This window comes from Felis catus, chromosome A3, assembly GCF_018350175.1.
Source record: "Felis catus isolate Fca126 chromosome A3, F.catus_Fca126_mat1.0, whole genome shotgun sequence".
In the NCBI taxonomy this organism is placed as follows: Eukaryota; Metazoa; Chordata; class Mammalia; order Carnivora; family Felidae; genus Felis; species Felis catus.
Genome location: NC_058370.1, coordinates 20,123,018 through 20,137,342, shown reverse-complemented (window position 1 = coordinate 20,137,342; position 14,325 = coordinate 20,123,018).

Genomic DNA, 14,325 nt, shown 5'->3' with positions numbered 1-14,325 from the left:
GAGAAGACATAAGGAGATGCCATGCAAAGTGCCCAGGAAAATGTCCGGAATGTCTTGAAAATTATAACACTAGCTAATAATTATCAGGCACTTTTCTAAGGAAAATAGTAGCATTAAATCATTTCTTTCTCATAACAACTCAGTGAGGTATGTTCTCTCATTATCCCCATTTTATGGATAAAGAAATCCATTCAGAGAGCATTCACTGCTAGTACCTGTCTTTGCGTTAGAGAGATTATGGATATATGTTTCCTGATATTTTCATTAATTTTCATGGCTAATGAGATGGGTATATTTTACTTTTATAATTAGAAAATAAAGGCATGGTATTTTATTTCTTTTTTTTTTTTACATTTATTTATTTTTGAGACAGAGAGAGACAGAGCATGAACGGGGGAGGCGCAGAGAGAGAGGGAGACACAGAATCGGAAGCAGGCTCCAGGCTCCGAGCCATCAGCCCAGAGCCCGACGCGGGGCTCGAACTCCCGGACCGCGAGATCGTGACCTGGCTGAAGTCGGACGCTTAACCGACTGAGCCACCCAGGCGCCCCGTTTTTTTTTTTTTTTAATTTTTTTTTAACATTTATTTATCTTTGGGACAGAGAGAGACAGAGCATGAACGGGGGAGGGTCAGAGAGAGGGAGACACAGAATCGGAAACAGGCTCCAGGCTCTGAGCCATCAGCCCAGAGCCCGACGCGGGGCTCGAACTCCCGGACCGTGAGATCGTGACCTGGCTGAAGTCGGACGCTTAACCGACTGCGCCGCCCAGGCGCCCCAAAGGACATGGTATTTTAAGAACAATGAAAACATTAGGTTTTATTCCTGTTGAGGAAACCTGAAGTGTGCCTCTTCAGAGCGAGATGTACCGAACCCCGACCCCACCGATCCTTTTGCAAAGCTTCAAGATATCTTGGTGGCACATAGGCCTGTATGGGGGAATCAACAAAGGTATAGTATGACAGTGGCCGCTCCCAGCTCGGTGACCCTCCAGTTTCGCTGGTATTCGGGTCACGATGCTTCAAACCCTCCTGGGCTTCTCCCCACGCAATATGTCACCGGTGTCTGTCTCACTGGATCCCTGTCTCACTAGCTCCTCCAGTGATCCCACTGGGACTGTCTGCGAACCCATACAGATCACGTCTCAGAACTGTCCTGCTGAGGGCAAGGAAAGTGGGAGTTTATTCGCCAATTGACGCCCCTCGTGGCTTGGGGGTTAGTGATGGTTCTTGTAACACCTTGGCCTTTCTTGCTTGTCCAGGACGGTGGGCCAAACCCCTCCTGTGGCCAGAGGACGCTCTGAGGCAGAGAGGCACAGTTCTCTTCAGCATCAGTGGTGGCCTCGTAGATAAGCAGAGGTGACCGGGCCAGGCACGAACAGACTCTGCTACCAGTGTTAAAAAGATAAGTGAAATGATCAGTTTAAGGCTTTAGCACATGGGAAGTGCTCAATAAATGCTAACTGCCATCATTAAAATTATAGCATTAGCATTACCCTAACGACTGCAGAATTCACATTGAAATCCAAGTCGTCAGTCCAAGCCTGAGAGCATTTTAATTAACGAGAGAATCATCCCCGTTCCCTTTCGTTGTTCTTCTCCCTTCCAACCGTTATGGCTGCTCAGGCTAACCCCGAATTCCTCACTCAACGGGTAAGAATAATTCAATGGGAGACATTTTTACCGGTGAAATTCCCCATCCTTGAAATTCTGTGCTCTGCGTCAGGAAAACCCCCAAACGAACATCAGCCTCTATTGTTGTTGTGTTTCTTCAAGCTATGCCACTTACGGCTCTGGGGTCAGGAAATAGACATCTTGTTTGTACGAAGGTTCCCAAGAGGTGAACTATAGTCAAACTATGTTACCCTGGAAGACTGGAAGCCATTTTAGCTGCTCAATGGAGAACACTTCCCAGGATGCAGGCGGGTTTCCAAGACGACTGGGGTTTGATGGGTCATTGAAGGCCGGCCAAAGCAGCTGCACACTGGTACTCTGGAGGCCTCAAACTATTCTGCAAGAGCTTTTGGTTCAGAAAATCCAAAACATATTTGCTACAAACATTTTTTTCCCCTCAATTTTTTAATCACATATATATTGCAAGGGAAATGTATCCCATCTGGTTTTTTTTTTTTTTTTTTTACTCATTTATACTTATATCATCCAGATAACATTTCGAAATTCATTTGATGTTTCACATGAAAAAAATACTCTAACGGAAGAACATATTTGGTAAAAGGCAATGCTTCTGCTCCTCATGCTGCCAGCGACTGTGTGGGTCATCGAGGTGGCCTCAAAGTCAACACATTGAATTGGCCATGGCCTGGATTCCTTTGAGAGACGGTTCCAGCAGATACAATAGGCAACAAAGGGCTCATCTAATTCTATTAATCACAGAAACTTGGCAAAAAGAAGAGCGTGGTGAAAAGAGGTTAAAGGACCTCAGATATCAACGAGTCCAACCTCACTGTTATTTTACAGCTGAGGAAACTGAGCCCCAGAGGGAAGAAATTCTTTGCCTAATGACACATGGTTAATTAAAGGCAGATTTGGGGTCATAAACTCAGGTCTCCCGAGCCAAGGAGCAGTGTAGCAGTGTTCTTTCTACTCTCTGTTGTAAAGCATCAAAGCACGGATGCAAGGATCAGACTGCAGAAGCAGAGGCCTAAGTGTGTTCGAGAGTCACAGACCGTTATGAATTTGGGGGCGGGAGGGATCACAGAGATTTTAAAGACAGGCCCCCCTCCCTCAAGGAGCACAGGCTCTGGGGTTGGCTAGGTTGGTTTCATGTTGTAGTTTAACTACTGTCTCGATGACAATAATGACCTTGGGAACATCACTTAAGAGCTCTGAGCCTCTGTTTCCTTACCTGCAAAATGGGTCAAAATTACCACCTGTGCATTGGATTTTCATGAAAATTAAATGCAAACCTGCATGGAAAAGCCCTTGGTGTCGTGACTACCACAGAGCAAATGTTCAAATGACAAGTTTTTCTTAGCGTCAGTATTCTCACTATTACTCCATGGTCTCATTTTCTAGGACAGGGTCTCCTCAATTGTGTTCCGTGGAACCCTATTTCCAGGAGATGTGATCGAATCGTAGGAAAATAAAATAGATGTGAGGAAAATATCCCATATTCCTATGTTTTGAAAACATTAAGACACTCCACCGTTCTCTTACGGATTCTGGATCCATAAAACACAATTGGTGAACTCTCCGAGGAGGCATGCAGGAGAAAAAAACTGCCACATTTTGTTGAATGAAAACAGTACCTAAGGTTGCTGATTTTTTCTAAGAACATACATAAATGAATCCTCGGCGGACCGGCTGGCTGTTGCACACCGGTCTGGGGAATAAAGGTACGGAGATAAAGGTAGACGCAAATCTGTAACGTACAGCGGACCGTGATCCATCAGGAGAATCGTGCAAAGGAGAGTGGTCAGAAGCATTCATCTTCAAAAGGGCCGCTCATGGTTGTCTCTATAAGGAGGGGATAGTAAACCAGGAGAGGGTTGGTTGTCGATGGAAATGAGGAAATTCCCGGACACAGGGTCAAGAAAGTGCCAAGGAAGTTCCGGAGAAGAGCAAAAATCCACACTCATACCTTAGGCAGTGGGCATGAGTGGGAAGAAGTACGGGCTGGAGATCTGAGGACCAGCTTCTGTTCTTTTTCTTCCCCCAAGGGCAGGAAGCATCCTGGGTTCAGTTTTACATTTACAACGCCTTGCACAGGGTCTGGGACTACACAGGACTCAATAAATGTGCACTGAGTTGAGACCAGATCTAAGTGGATGTGAAAAGCCATGATAAGGAATCTGGACGTTATTTGGCAGACAATGGGGAGCCGCTGAAGCTTGTGGCTCAGGGGACTGACATGTTCAGAAGTGCACTTCAGGGAGATGGGTTTGGCAGCGCGTGGGGGATGGAACCAAAGAGAGAGAAACTGGAGGCAAGAATCCATCGAGAGTCCATACGCTGTTTCAAACACAAAGCAACTGCGCTCAGGGATGGGCAGTAGGAATGGCAAGGAAAGGACAGCTGCAGGCACAGAAATTTAACGAAAAAAAATTTTCAGTTATAAGAGGAAAATTGACAAGGACTCCTAAGTGATTTCATGTTATGTAAAGAGAGAGAGTGATCCGGAGCCTCTGAGGCTTAGCCCCGGGAGACAGAATGTCGGCGGTGTGGGCAGAAGAGAGGAAGTGGGAGGGGCGCCTGGGCGGCTCAGTCGGTTAAGCTCAGGTCATGATCTCACGGTTTGTGAGTTCGAGCCCCGCGTTGGGCTCTGTGCTGACAACTTGGAGCCTGGAGCCTGCTTCGGATTCTGTGTCTCCTTCTCTCTCTGCCCCTCCCCCACGTGTGCTCTGTCTCTATCAAAAATAAATAAACGTAAAAAATATTTAAAAAGAGAGAGAGAGAGAGAGAGAGAGAGAGAAGCGGGGGGAGGCGGTGCAGATTGAGTTGGGGACAAAGATGGCTCCCTTTTGGCCTTGCTGGAGGTCGTAGCTGCTGACAAGGCATGGAGAGCACACACCAGAAGGCATTCGGGAAAGCGCAGTGCAAACCTGAAGACAAATCAGAGAAGGAGACGTAGATGGAACCCGCCTGCACGGAGCTGGGTGCTGCAGCTCAGAGACAGACGCAGGAGTGTGGGCGCCAGGACTAGACAGAAAGAGAAAGGAAGAGAAGGTCTAAGCCATGTGCACCAAGAACAGCATGTCCACGGCAGCAGCCTGACAGCCTGGTCCCTGCCCGCTCATGTGACTGTGCTGCTCCCAGTCACATCTCTGTCCAGTCCCCGTGTCCACCCTGCAGGACTGATTTAGCCTCCCGGACGACGGGTGGAGTCCGGACACGATCTTGCCCTTTTTGTGTGGGAGGAGCCCCAGACATCCACTTGCTCGCGCAACTGAACTTTTCCCCTGCCTCTATGATCATTTTAAGAATGCAGTCTCTGGGATCAGACCACTTGGATTTGAACCTTAGCACTCAGAATGTGGAAGGCTTTTTAGCCTCTACCTTCCTTTCCGTTTTTCTGCAAATCTGGAATAAACGTAGCGCGTATGTGATAGTGCTTGGCTCTGAAGAGTAAATGTTAAAGCATTCAGAAAGTTCTTGACATAGAATAAAAGCTCACCTATTTGGCCTTTATTATTTCTTTTATCATACCAGCCAATAGTAACCAGTACTGTTGACTGGGCTTACGCCTCAGTTTCCCTACAGTGATTAAAAAGCTGCCCTGAAGTCCTGCTTCCTTTGCAGAATCTAAAGTACATAGTTTAACTTGGGCTGGGAATCTCCTAGGTCAAGGTCTTCCCCACCCTACCTCTTCTCTCTGACAGCACTGCGCACATCATCACCATCTCAGGATATCAGCTGCCACATCTCTCCCACCACCCACTCATTCACTTGTTCATGGAATCATCCATTCAGTTAAAATTTATGGAGCATTCACTTTATGCTAGGTACTGTCTCTACAGCCAGCAGATAACCCTCCCAGAAACTGAAGTATCCACACCTTTTTCTGGATGCCACGACACTGTGACTTTCCACCGCAGCCACCAGGACAGCAGGAAGGATCGGAACCCTGCCCTCACATGCTCTTTTTGCAGACTTTGAGGCTAAGCCATCACACTCCTCCATCAAAGTAACCCTGCTTTGTTGTGTCTCCCCAGGGTCATGAGCACAGGGCGGGCACAGGGCAAAAACCCAGTAAATGCATGCTAATGACTTGGGAAGATACACAAAAAGGTCAGCATTGCTTTTACCCCATGATGACTCAGGCTAGAAGACATCCGTTCTCCCATATCTGTTCACATCTGCCCCGATACCTCATAAAACCTTCCCCCAGATAGTCATTAACGAGGTGGCAACATAGATTTCAGGGGCCCCGCAGGAGATACTCTGTTTGATGTTCTGGATGAAGGAAACACGGAATTGCTCTTTGTGAAAGTATGGGAGCTCAGTCTGAAGCTCTGCTGGACAGTCCCTCCCTGTAAACTCAGACATGAAGTCAGAAGGATACAACTGGATGGGGGAGGCAGAGCAGTGGAGCGTTGGCTGGGGGGTGGGGGGGAACTCCGGGGCTCCAGGGCAGGAGTGGAAGAGTAAAAACAGACACAAGAGTCTGTGTTCGGCTAACACGAAATGGTTAGTCCGATCACATCCACAGAATGTCCTTACTCTGTGCCTGTGCTGTTCTGGCTGCGGGTGCCTACACCTTCCTTGCACACGCCCAGACCTCCGACTTGCAGTGAAGGCTGGGAAGGGGCGGGGCACTGTTCCTGCAATAAACTTACATCCGGGTATCACCGTAGATGTCTCTTCTCCTCTCTGTTCCTGTGCAGCACTTAGCACCATGCTGAGAAAATGTGGATGGATGGATGGATGATGGATGGACGGACAAAGAATGAGACCATTTAGCAGGGAGAAGGGCCTTCCTAACCCCCGTTTTCTCTTCTCTGCCCGTGATCCTGGATCGAGGCAAAGAAAGGATGGGGAAGAGGCACTGGAGAACTCCATTCTAGGAGTCTTGTGGATTCCTGGTTGTTGACAGGGTTGACTCCAGTCACTTCTGGGAAGGTGACCTTCTGTTGCTGGCGCAGTGACGAGGGGAAACCAGACCTCGCTTCTCAGCCCTGGAGTGACATGTCCTTCTCTGAAGCCCGTACCTTAGGGCTCTCCTACTATATGTACTGAAAAGCTAAGCACTTTTCTACTCTCTAGAAACCAACTACGTACAGTACAGTGGAAAGATCGCTAATGTTCTAATATCAATAGCAAATACCTTTTGAGCATTTATTTGCACGGGTCACTTACCTTTTAAAGCTTCTCCATTCATCATCTCACTCAGCCATCAGGACAATCCGAGAAGCAGAAGCTATTACCTTTTCTTTAACACATAGGGCAACAAGGCTCAGGGAGGAAAGTTTACCTACCCTGAGGTTCCCAGCAAGTAAGCCGGCAGAGCCCGGGGCCAGCAGGACCTCCTGAACAACACGCTTCAGCCTTGCACTAAATTTGACCTATGTTTGTATCTAACCTGAGCACTGGTTACTTTGTGGCTTTAGTTCTGTTACATGCATTACACGCCAGTTTTCTCATGTATAAAATGAGAAAAAAAAATCGTATGTCCTAAGTTGCAGGGACAAAGCGTGCCAAGCACCTAGCTGGCACAGTGTTTGGCATCGAGGTTACTCTTCTCCCCGCCCTCTTGGTCGTTAAGATGAGCTCATATCACAAGTTCTACCAAGTCTGGCTCTCCCCGGGTCTGAGAATCTCGTCCCCTGGCGTGGGCAGGGATGGTGGGAAGCCATTGCCCCTCAGGATGAGGGAGAGGGCACTGTCCAGGTGTGCTCGGGCCAAGGTCATGCGTAAAAACCAAACATTTTTGGTGCTGTAAGCAAGGGGCTAGGCTGTTGGCTGCTTAGGAGCTGAAGGCCCCCTGGAGGCGGGCAGGGAAGGGGTTGGAGGGAGAGCAGTGGAAAGGCCAGCTGGCTCTCCCACAGCAAAGTCAACATTGCCCCAGATGTCTGCCCCCGGCCTGGGGCCATTAGCTCTAGTTTACCTGCTCGCTTCATTTTTCAAAATTAGCCACAAAAGCCTCCCCTGGAAACACAACACCCAGCATTTCTCAGCGGGGCAGCAAGGGGTGGGGTTGGGGGGAAGGAAACAAAGTATATCTTTCCCGTGCACTTGTTTGGAGTTTGTGAATGTGTCCCAGAGCCCTGGAGCCTTGGCAGGCATGTTCCTGATTGCTCCCACATGGATGTCTGTGTGAGCCCCACTTTTCTTTCTGCCCCCAGATGCTCTCCAGCTAAGGCCAGGCTGCTGTCCCTTCCCTGTCGCCAGCTGGGCCTGGGCACCCCCAATGCTGAGCCCAGCAAGGCACTGACTTTCTCATTTTCTTGCTCCTTTTCCTGGGGGATAATATTACAGTTGAAATTCCTGGGTTCGCTTTGAGGGTTGCTTAGAGATGGTGTTAGCTTTCAACTACCTGATTTAATCTCTTTGCTCCCCCCCCCCAGCTCCCCCCACTGCTGCTTAGACAAGGCAGAGGGCAAAGGGGAGAGGTGAGGAGGTGAACCGCTTGTCTGCGGTGTGACATCTTTTCATCAGGTTGTACTGAGAGCGGGGCCAGACGGGAGAGGCTGGGGTGTCGGTGGGTCTGTGATAAGCTGCCTGTCTGTCTCTTGGCTGACTGTACAGCCCCGTGTGAGCTTAAATGGGAGAACTGGGGAGGAGGGTGGGGTGGGGTGGGGGGAGGGCAGAGGCAATGTATTGACCGCAAGGAAAGATGGACAAAAATATAAACACTAGGGGCGCCCAGGGGGCTCAGTTGGTTAGGCATCCGACTTTGGCTCAGGTCCTGATCTCACAGTTCATGGGTTCGAGCCCCACGTGGGGCTCTGTGCTGACAGCTCAGAGCCTGGAGCCTGTTTCAGATTCGGTGTCTCCCTCTCTCTCTGCCCTTCCCCTGCTCACGCTCTGTCTCTTTCTCTCAAAAATAAAACATTAAAAAAATAAAAAGTATCTATCTATCTATCTATCTATCTATCTATCTATCTATCTATCTAAACACTAAGGCACAAGGTTGTGCAGCTGAAGTTTCAGGCGCAGAGTACATTTTTGTCCTTGGAAAATAATTCTTTTTTTTTTCATTTTTTAAAATGTTTATTTAGTTTTGAGAGAGAGAGAGAGCAAGAGAGCGCAAGTGGGGGAGGAACACACACACACACACAATCCGAAGCAGGCTCCAGGCTCCGAGCTGTCAGCACAGAGCCTGACACGGGGCTAGAACTCACGAATTGTGAGATCATGACCTGAGCCAAAGTCCGACCCTTACCGGACTGAGCCACCCAGGCGCCCCAGTCCTTGGAGAGTAATTCTGACCTACAAATCAATAAGACGTTATGCGGCAACCTACTATGTGCTGAAAAAAAAAATCAACCCCAAATAAAAAGGAATCGAAAACACTTCTGAGAGAAGGACCAAACACAACCTGAGTGACGAGAACGTGCCCAGCGATGACTTACTGGTTTCTACTTTACATCTTTGGGGAGTCAAGGAAACAAGGAGAGATGCCAGAAGACTGGGAACTGGAATGTTTTTATTTACAATTAACTTCGCCATCAACCAAGGGTCCTACTCACTGCCAAACCCGCCACAAGGACGGGGAGGGGACTCTTGCTTTCATCTGCTCCCTTGGTGTATCCCCAGCACATAGAACACAGTTCTGAATAACGTTTGTTGACCGAGTAAGTAAAAGGGGGGAGGGAGGTAAGCCTGCAGCCCCGCCATGGTGACGTTCCTCGGGGCTTCAGTGCGCACACCGGGTAACCGTGAGGCTCTCTGCACGGCCTGAGCCACTGCTGAGAGCTTGTGAACCCCTCTCCTCACCGAGTGTGCATGTTTGTGCGTGTGCAAATTGGATTTTCTGATCCTTACTGAAGAAGTCACTGGAAGATCTTAGTCGCCCCCAATTCAACATTCTCCCCATTTTAAGAGCCCCTTCCTCCCTCGTGGTCTTTGGTTCTGGGTCCACTCAAGCCGTTTTTTGGTGGTGTGCTAGGCTGAATAGCCCCCAAAGAGATCAGGTCCTAATCCCTGGGACCTGTAAATGTTACCCTATAAGGAAAAAGTGTCTTTGCAGATGTGATTAAGTTAAGGGTCTTGACTTGGTGGTGGTGGTGGTGGGGGGGGTGTATATTGTATTATCCAAGTGGGTCCTAAATCGAATCACCTGTTATTATAAGAGGGCAGTAGAGATGTGAGTTCTAAGCCAAGCAAGGCTAGAAGCCAGGGGAAACTGGAAGAGGCAAGTCCTTCTCTGTTCCCTGAGAAGGACTGAGCTGACGCAGGCTTGGCCATCTTTACAGAATAATTTCCGAGGTTGCCTGGGAAATCTATCTACATGGGGGTGTCATGTACATCTACGTGGGGGTGTCAGATGGAGAGGGAGGAAAATTGCAGTTGGGGCATTTTTACAAGTCATGATTATAAATGGAACATCACTTCTACCCATATCCCTTTGGACGTAAGGAACTTGGTCATATTACCCAAAAAGGGTCAGGAAGTTCTGTTCCTGATCAGGTAGCCACAGTCCCATAACAGCACTATCATGGTGAGGGAGCATGGATTCTTAGAGGGCAGCTAGCCCAGGCCTCAACAAAAAGGAGAAAAATATCTACAAAGGCAAAGGGATTAAGATGAAAACTAGGCAATTTAACTCAGAATATCTTCTCCTCTTCACTTTAAAACTGACACAGGGGCGCCTGGGTGGCTCAGTCGGTTGAGTGTCCGGGTTGGCTCAGGTCATGAACTCACGGTTCGTGAGTTCGAGCGCCACATCAGGCTCTGTGCTGACGGCTCGGAGCCTGGAGCCTGTTTTGGATTCTGTGTCTCCCTTTGTCTCTGCTCCTCCCCTGCTCGTGCTCTGTCTCTCTCTCTCTCAAAAATAAATAAACATTAAAAAAATTTAAAAAAAACTGACACAAAATTTTATGAATTAATATATAAGACTCATATTAATTTTTAACATAGAACAAAAGACACAAAGCAAACTTGCCTTTACTATGCATTTTTGGGAGGGCCTCTGATTCAGTGGGCTTATGTGCCCACTCCCCTCTGATTTCTACTGCTGGGAAAATAAACATAGGCCCTGGAATCGGAAAGAATGTTCAAATTCTAACGCTTCTACTTACTTATATGACCTTGAAAAATTATTTCATTGTTCTGACCCTTAGTTTCCTTATATTTAGAAACAGGGGAGAAGGTTTCCTATCATCCATCCATGGGAACGGTGGTAGGAAGAGGCACTTGTAGTCTGGTGAGCACCCCATGGAAGATGTACTGGAGAAGTCTCTGGTACACATCAAGGGAGGAGGTCATACTTTCTGTTATAAGAATTAACCTGAGGCTATATGCTTTAAAGAGCTTCTAGGTGCTGTTTATTTATTGCTTCTCCTGCCATCTTAAGAGGATGTAGCTATTAATCATGAAGCTGCACATCCACATTCTATTCTGTGTTCAACTCATCAATGTGATTGACCAGAAGGATTGTGGTGTTGTAAAATGAAAAACTTTCTGTCTCCTTATCACGACCCAGAGGGAATGTGTTCTTCCTATGGGGCTGCCCAAAGCAGGGGCGGAACCAAGAGTCAGCCTAAAAGTTCATAAGGGAGAGTCAATGAGTCTGCAACATACACAGGTAACTCTAAGATTTGAGTGGACGATGAAAATCTGCAATATTCTATCAGATAATTTTAAATGTGATTAAAGATGAAATGACATAATAAGAAACACGATGGGAACATGCTATAAAAAATAGGATATTTGTAAAAGAGCCAAATAGTACTTCTAGGAAAAAATAGAGAAAGCAAATTTTTTAAAATGCCTTAATGAACAAATTAAATACCAGAATAGACACAGCTGAAGAGAGAATCCATGAACTGGAAAATAGATTTGAATGCAGCAGTGAAAGATCAAAAGGTAATTACTGCCCTAAGGTCAAATCCAAAGTACAAAAGGTAACTAACACTGGTGAAAAAGCAATCCACTAAGAAGCCTGGAAACTTCACTGAGTAAAAGGTGAGGCATGACTTGGGACAAGATGTTCAGAACCAGGACTGGAATGTGGGTGAGAGCTGGAAATCTATTTATATGTTACTGCAACGTGATGGAATTATTTGACCTCAATTCTGTGTGACAATAATCTTTTTTTTTTTTTTTTTTTTTTTTTTTTGCCTGTACTATGTCTCTCACAGAATTACCTTGGCTGGTATTGTTATTGAGAGGGACTGAAATTAGAATGGTTTATTTATTCACTTAATTTTTCTTTAATCATAGATCCTTGAACTATTTTAAAACAAAACAATGTGAATAATAAAATTATATTTTACACGTTTCTCCAGCAGGTGTTTGTTAATGTCAGGCCGAGTAGCAACCTAGTGAAAATCAAAATGCAATTATAGCTCTAATTACAAAGGAAACTTCATAAATCTCTCCTTCTCACTCCTCCAGCTGGTGAGGCCTCTCAGGGGGGGTTCCGGATGGGTGGGGAAAGGGGACCAAGTAAGTTTATCTCTAGGAGAAGGTCTCAGAAAAGAAGGCAATCTTTTTGCCTACTTAGTCCTACTAACCTCCCTTGTGGGCATTTCCTTGCGTATAAAAAGACCAGTATGTAAAAGGAAAGTTCTTGGCCAAGAGGACTTCAACCAGATACTTCCTGCTGAAAAACCTCAGAAGCCCCTCATCCCCACCTCACACTATCAGGGCTGCTATTCCCAGCCCTCGCTCTGCTCTGTTTGCCTTCATGCCTCAGAAGGCAGGGAAATCATAGCCAAAGCTTGAGCTGACAAATGGTAATAAAACCAAAGAACTCCCAGGCAGGATTTTGAGCTTGACCTCAGAGCTGCTGGTCAAGCTGGAGATATATTTTTAATGTAAATATTCCTGGTAACATGAGCTTGGGACTGATGCCAGCAAGGCTTCTGAGGGGCCTTTTCTCACTCTGTGTTCTGTGAACAAGTTTTTCCTTCGTGGAGCCTTTTCCTCTGTTTAGGAGAAAACTTTGTTTTATGATCGCCAAAGCAGTTAGCAACCTGATGACTTTTCCAAAACCAAGGCTGAGCGACCATAAAACAGGTTTCAGAGATTGAGCTGAGGCCCTTAGGAAACAGCTTCTCATCTAGATTTTACAAATGTTTGTGAACATTTGGTTCTAGACTGTTGTCACCCACTAGAAAAGGCCCATTTGCTTACGCACAACTTGAGGTGCCCAAAACATATGACTTATAAGAAAGAGCATTAGAGAAACTCTGTATTCGTAAGAAACCAGAATCTTTGGAGAATTAGAAAGAATGCTAAACTTAAGAGTAATGTAGTTGTTATGATGAGTAATATATTTGAGTTTCCTGGTGGTCAGGGTTAAGAGGAAAGTCTATCAAAAAGGAGGGCATAAGTTGATTCCTAGGGAGATATAATAAGCCCCATTTCTTTCTCTGTATTTTGCTATATTGGAAAGAAGTATGTTATGTGACAACTTCTAACGGGGGTATTGATAGGTAAAATGGAAAACACCCTTATGGCAACATTGGAACCAAGACAAAAGTGGTTTTTAGGCGGTTATTTGAGGAAACAGCTTTGATACATACCAAAGGTAAAATCTGGAAGCAAGATTTGGTGGAGAACGTCTTCCAAGGGAGTAAGCTCACAAGGACTAAGCATACCAACCTCCCAGTGACACATCTTATAAAACACAGAGCTTAGTTTATTCAGTAATGAATGGATGGGCTGCCTAATGGTTTATATTTCTCAATGGTTTTTTTTTTCCTCTTAGATACCCAGAATGCTGAGCCACCCTAACTTTTGACCCACAGAAGATCTCACTGCCCTTCTATTTTTCCTTCTCCTCTGCCTTCACGTCTCCTATACATCACATCTAAGATTTACTGATTTCTTCAACACACCAATAACTAAGCGCTGTGTTTTTCACCCACCAACTTGATCACTTTTCACAACAGTGTTTTGAAATAAACACTGCCAGATCCCATTTATTGGACGCAAAACTTGAGGCAGAGAGATTAAGTAACTTGTCAAAGGTCCTAGAGCTAATAAAGGTCAGCCCTGGGATTTTCACTTGGACCTATTTCACCCTGATCTATCACTTCCATAATACCCTGCAACAAGCCACCCCAAACTTACTGGCTCAAACCAATAGCCATGTGTTGTTAATGAGGTTCAAGTAGGCTACACTCTTCTGGTCTTGCCTGGTTCACTCATGTCTCCGAAGTCAACTGGGAGCTAGGTAGGTGACTCTGTTAATCTTGGCTGGGATTTCTCACTTTTCGGGGGAGTGGGGGAGTCAGCTAGCTATCAAGTCATCTAAGATGACCTTGGCTTTTCTCCATGTATCCCTCACATTCTTCCAGGAGCTTAGAACGGCACCTGCTTCTGGAAAGAAGCAAGTATGAGAATGAAGCAGCCCACTTGGGCAAAAGAAAGGAGAAAGGAGGAATATGAATGTGCTTTTCAAGATGTCACTTGCATCAGGTTTGCAAATAACTCAGTAACCAAGGAAGTCACATGGTTGAACCCAGAGCCAACAAGGGAAGGGACTACAAAGTAAAGGACAGTGATCATGCATGCAGTCAGGCCACAATGCATTAGTCCGCTTGTGAAAGATTCCAGAGTCCTAGCTTTTAACCACTACGTCTATTGCCCATCAAAACGAACAATCCTTTGAGTCTCGGGATTTCTGCAAGGGTATATAGTCCAGTGGGCCTTTCAGATGAGTTCTTTGAGCCAGTCCATATCCATGTAGGGTTATG